The sequence below is a fragment of the Bison bison genome, unplaced genomic scaffold (genome assembly GCF_000754665.1).
Source record: "Bison bison bison isolate TAMUID 2011002044 unplaced genomic scaffold, Bison_UMD1.0 scf7180017864518, whole genome shotgun sequence".
Taxonomy (NCBI): Eukaryota; Metazoa; Chordata; class Mammalia; order Artiodactyla; family Bovidae; genus Bison; species Bison bison.
In genome coordinates, this window is record NW_011495071.1 from 3,234,033 (window position 1) to 3,240,463 (window position 6,431).

Below are 6,431 nucleotides of genomic sequence, written 5' to 3' on the forward strand. Positions count from 1 at the left end.
GACTGCAGCCATGAAATTAAAAGATGCTCCTTGGAAGAAAAGCTGTGACAAACCTAAACAGTGTATTAAAAAGCAGAGACATTACTTTGCCTATAAAAGTCTGTATAGTCAAAGCTATGGTTTTTCTAGTAGTCATGTATGGATGTGAGAGTTGGGCCATAAAAAAGGCTGAGCGCCAAAGAATTGATGTTTTCAAACTGTGGTGTTGGAGAAGACTCTTGAGAGTCCCTTAGACTGCAAGGAAATCCAACCAGTCCATCCTAAAGGAAATCAGTCCCGAACATTCAAAGGAAGGACTGATGCTGAAGCTCCAATACTTTGGCCACCTGATGTGAAGAACTGACTCATTGGTTCTTCCAAGTGCCCAGAAAAGGAGACAGTTGGAATATTTGGATCATAGTATGAATGGTCACCATATCTGATTTCTAATCACATTCCACAGTATCCTGAACCTGTTTCCTCATTTGTAAGGAGGGAATAATAATTCTACCTTTCAGGACTGTTGTGCTGACTACTGTATAAAAAGCCCTATCCTGGGAACCCTGTATCATGGGGGAATCTGTGTCCATGTGATCTGTGTCCATGGGGGAATCAATACTCAGGGGATGGTCAGCTCAACCTTGGTTTGGTGAAATGACAAGTGGAGCGTTAGAATTTGGAAGGTTCCCAGGAAATAAGGGGACATGCTATGGAAAGTGCTGCTGCTCTCAGTGTGCCTGAAATAACCTATGGGGACCCAGAGGGGAGGAAATTTTCCAGGCTGACGATCACCAGCAACAGCAAGCATATAAATATGATTATATCAGCAAATATGCAAAGCACTGTACATTTTTGGAAGACTCTTCATTTAGAACTAATTAGACTACTCTTGCCTGGAAAATCCCGTGGACGGAGGAGCCTGGTAGGCTGTAGTCCATGGAGTTGCTAAGAGTCGGACATGACTGAGAGACTTCACTTTCACTTTTCACTTTCATGCATTAGAGAGGGAAATGGCAACCCACTCCAGTGTTCTTGCTTGGAGAATCCCAGGGATGGCGGAGCCTGGTGGGCTGCCCTCTATGGGGTCGCACAGAGTCGGACACGACTAAAGCGACTTAGCAGCAGCAGCAGCAACAGATACTTGAAGCAGGAAGATGGAGAGGGTCTTCCCAGGGAAGCTTCTCCAGAGCAGCAAAACCTTTGGAAAGCATTTGTAAAGCTCCAGAGGAGGAGAGATAAGGAAGGGATGCGATGGATCAACTGCGAGCAACACGAGGCTATCAGGGCTGCCATCAACCAGGACATTGCAGCATCCTCCCACCCAAACGTGAGTCTGTGAGAGTCTGAGGTTCTATTTGTCGTGAGAAAACATACCTGTGCTGGTGGCTGTGAAGGGAAACTGCCTGTGGACTGACCTGCAGTAGATTCCTATGGCTGTTGTAACAAGTTACCAAAAATTTAGTGGCTTAAGACCATGCAGGTATGTGCTCTTACAGCTCTGGAGGTCAGAAATCCAAAATCAGTTTCACAGGGTTAAAGTCAAGGTGTCTGGGCAGGACTGGCCCCTCTAGAGGCTCTGAGGGAAGAATCTGTTTCCTTGCCTTTTTCAACTTCTCATGGCTGCCTGCATTCCTCAGCTTGCATCCCTTTCCTCCTCCTTCAAGGCTCACCACTCTGGTTTCTGCCTCTGACATCACACGGCCTTCTCCTTTTCTGTCATCACATCTCCTTCTGCCTCCCTCTTACAAGGACACTTGTAATTACATTTAAGGCAGACTGGGATGATCTAGGAGAATCTCACCCTCTCAAGATCTTTAATCATACCTGCAACCTTCCTTTGCCATATAAAGTAACATTCAAAAGATTCAGGGATTAATCCCTGAGTATCTTTGGGGCCATTATTCAGTTTGCCACGTGGAGCATGTGAGATGGGTTGGAAAGCAAAGGGGGCAACCATGAACCCAGTTGTACTGCACAGATCTGCTTGGGATTGGCACAAGGGGAACCCATGGCCATGGAGGCAACCTCTGTGGTGACTGCAGGAGAGCCTGTGTACACATGTCTTGCTTCAGCTGCCTACCCAGTACACGTGCTATAGAACAGCAAAGCTATGTCGTGTAATCAATCAATCCAACTATTAAGAAATATGTACTCAGCCCCTATTGTGCCGTATGGTAGACAATTCAGACCTGGGGCCTTGCTGGGTTCTCTGAGTAGGAGATTCATCCAACAAATATTCATTGAGCCCCTATTAAGTGTCAGGCACTGTTCTAGGTATCTTGGACATATCAGCTGACAAAGCCCCCGAAGTTCCCTCCCTTCAAGGAGGTAACAGTCTATCAGTGGAAACAGAACATAAAGAATCAACATGAGTCAATCCTGTAGAATATTAGGAGGTGAAGGGGCTATGGGAAAAAAGAGAAAGAAAAAACATGGCAGGGTAAGAGGGATCAGGTGTGCCAGGGCAGGATGGGAGCAGGTGAAGGTACTAAATGAAGTAGTCATGATTGGTCTCACCAAGCAAGTAAAATAAAGCCAAAAGCTTGAAGGAAGGAAGGAGGGATTCGCCAAGCGGGCATGTCGGGGGAGAGAGCCCTGGGCAGAGAGAACTAGAGTAAAGGGTCTAAGGCAGGGTGGACAGGGTGATGGGGGAGGCGGTCATAGGAAGAGGGACAGAGAAGTAAGGACAGAGGGAACACTGGCCGGATGGGCTTGAGGCCAAACCCAGAAAGAAGAGAGAAGACAAACTGAAGCAAGTTCTCTAAACCTTCTGGTAAGGGACTCGGGAGAAAATCCCCTGAACTAGCACTAGTTCTGGTGTGAACGATTGTTGGCCTTGCTGACGTCACATTCTGAGATGCATTTCCTTGCTCTTACATTTAGACACTTGCACCAATTCTTTGCTTCATCCACTTACTCAAGGGACACTGTCCATTACCCATGGGGCCCCAGGCACATGGCATGGCACAGCACTGCAGACTCTAAGCTGGGTCACGCACGGCCTCAGCCCTCCCTGTGCAGTGTCCCTCCTGCTCTACACTCTGCTGAAAGAAGTGAGGGGAGGGGCCTAGAGACGGTGTGATGATGGGACGACTCTGACCTTGAAATGGAGTTCGGCTTCCTCTGAGCAGTCCCAAAGGAAGGCACTGGATGGGTGGAAGGTTTTGCTAAACAGATCTGGGAGACAAGAGAAGGAAGGCTTCTGCAAAAATCCGATGGGCTCTGCTCATTGGACGTCTTCAAGCAAAGGCTGGAAGACCATTTGCTGGAGATGTCATAGAGATTTGGGTGTTGGATGGAGGCTGGATTAGATGGTTTTTAAGGCCTGAGGGAATTTTCTCAGGTATCTGCCACTCTGGAGGACATTGGTACAAAGGCAGGTTGTGGCTGTTGGGTTGTGTTGAGAGTCTTGCTTTGATCTGAGGGTCAGACTGCTCTCCCATGAGCACCGAGGTGAATCAGACGGTGGCCTCTGAAGCAGGGGGGCATGCAGGCTTCTCGGTGGGCCTTACCTCTCCACCGGGTTCTGTGGGCAGAATGTTCCTTAACTGAGTTTGCTTCAAGGCCTCACTGCCTCCCCTTGTCGGGGGTGAGGCTGGGGTTGCTCTGGGCCTGGCCTCGCCCTACTGTCCACCTGTCTGTGTTCTCACACAGGACTCCAGGCTCTGGGACCCAGAGTGTTTCCTTCTTCCAGGTAATGGCAGCTCAGGGGGCCCAAATCATTCTCCATTCCAAGAAATGCATTATTGTGTCAATACAAGCTGCTCAGTAGCCAGTTGAATCCCATATGTCCAAGGGAGGAGCAGACCAGAGTCGTGGCAACAGTTAGACCATGACAGTCTGCGCAGAACATCCCCAGAACCAGAGAAGGCTGCCAAGACCCCAGCTCCAGGGCTGGTGACACACTCCTACCTCAGCTGGCAGGCCCCCCACCCTCCCATCCAAGAAGGCCAGGAGGGCTAACGAGCACTGGAGGAGTTTCCTAGATAGTCCCACTTTTCTTCCCTTCTGCTAAGCCATTAACTCATTCACCCAACAAATATTTATTGAGCATCTACTATGTCACAGGCAGCCTTCCAGGTTCTGGGAATTCAACAACCAACAGAACAGATGGGAAAAATAATCTCTGCCTGTAAAGGATTGTTATGTAGTCACTCAGTCATGTCCAACTTTTTGTGACCCCATAGACTGTAGCCCACCAGGCTCCTCTGTCCGTGGGATTTCCTAGGCAAGAATACTGGAGTGGGTTGCCATTTCCTCCTCCAGGGGATCCTCCTGACCCAGGGGTCAAACCCGGGTCTCCTGCATTGCAGGTGTGTTCTTTACTGCTGGGCCACCTGGGAAGTCAGTCACCTGGGAAGCGCCTATAAAAGACAGTATCTTCAATAAATGGTGTTGGGAAAACTGGATATTTACATGCAAAAGGATGAAATTGGACACCTATCTCATACCACTCACAAAAATTAACCTAAAATTAAAGACTTAAATATAAGGCTTGAAACCATAAAACTCCCAGGGCAAAAGCTCCTTGACGTTGGACTTGGTGATGATTTTTTTTTTGATATGACACCAAAAGCATAATTAACAAAAGCAAAAATGAACAAGTGGGACTACAAAGTAAAAATATTCTGCACAGCAAAGGAAACAACAAAATGAAAAGGCAACCTATGAAATGGGAGAGAATATTTGCAAGCCACATATCTGATACGGGATTCACATCTAAAACATGAGAAACAGATAGAACTTGGTAAAACAACAAACAGTCTGCTGAAAAATGGGAAAAGGTCTTGAGTGGACATTTTTCTAAAGAAGATATACAAATGGCCAACAGGTCTGTGAAAAGGTGCTCAACCTGACCAACCATCAAGGAAATGCCAATCAAACCACAATGAGACATCACTTCACAACATACCTGTTAAGATGGCTACTATCAAAAAATAAGAATGAAGTGTTGGTGAGGATGTAGAGAGAAGGGAACCCTTGTACACTGTTACAGTCACTATAGAAAACATTATGGAGGTTCTTTTAAAAATTAGAACAGCTTGCTCAAACTCATGTCCATGGCATCACTGACTCAATGAACATGAGATTGAGCAGCTCTGGGAGATGGTGAAGGATACGGAAGCCTGGCATCCTACAGTCCAGGGGGGGGGGGGGGGGGGGAATTAAAACAACTACGGTAAACCTTGGACAGCAAGGAGATCCAACCAGTCCATCCTAAAGGAGATCAGTCCTGATTATTCATTGGAGGGACTGATGCTGAAGCTGAAACTCCAATACTTTGGCCTCCTGGTGCGAAGAACTGACTCACTTGGAAAAGACCCTGATGCTGGGAAAGATTGAAGGCAGGAGGAGAGGGGGACAATAGAGGATGAGATGGTTGGATGGCATCACTGACTTAATGGACATGAGTTTGAGTAAACTCCGGGAGTTGGTGATGGACAGGGAAGCCTGGTGTGCTGCAGTCCATGGGATCACAAAGAGTTGGACATGACTGAGCAACTGAACTGAACTGAACTGAATGGTAAGATCTGGGGCTTCACAGGTGGCAGTAGTGGTAAAGAACCTCCCAGCCAATGCAGGAGAACTAAGAGATGCAGCTTTGATCCCTGGGTCGGGAAGATCCCTTGGAGGAGGGCGTGGCAACCCACTCCAGTATTCTTGCCTGGAGAGTCCCATGGACAGAGGGGCCTGGTGGGCTACGGTCCATAGGGTCGCAAAGAGCTAGACACGACTGAAATGACTTAGCACGCACACACACGTGGTAAGATCTAGCGATCCCACTTCTGAGTTATGTATCCAAAGAAAATGAAATCAGACTCTCAGAAAGATATCTGCACTCCCACTTCTAATAACCAAGATATGGAAACAGCCAAGATGTAAATAATATGTGGCATATAGACACATGGAATATTTATTGTTCACCCATAAATGAGGAAATCCTGCCATTTGTGACAACATGGATGAACTTGAAACCATCATACTTAGTGAAATAAGCCATAAGAGAAAGATAAATACTGTATGGTATCACCTATAGGTAGAATCGTCTTTTTTAAAAAGTTGAACTCAAATAAACAGAGAGTAGAATGGATGGTGGCTATTAATTCCATTGATCCCTTTTATTTGTAATGAGAAGGAAACTATACAGCTTTCGAGTACATACGAGGTCCTGGGCACTGTGCTACATGCGTTACATCCACCATCTCGTTTAATGCTCACGACAGCCTATGAGGACAAGTATGGTTGTGCCTAAGTTAGATATGAGAAAAATGAGGGTTAGGTATCTTGGCCAGGATCATACAACTAGTCAGTTGAGCAACTGACATCTGAGCTCAAGATTAGCCTGCCTTCAGCATCCATGGTTTTTGTAACTCAGACTGGTTATAAATTATGGTTTTCCTGATTGTGTAATGGGGAAGTGGGGAGTAGGTATCAGAATATCTGGGAGAGGA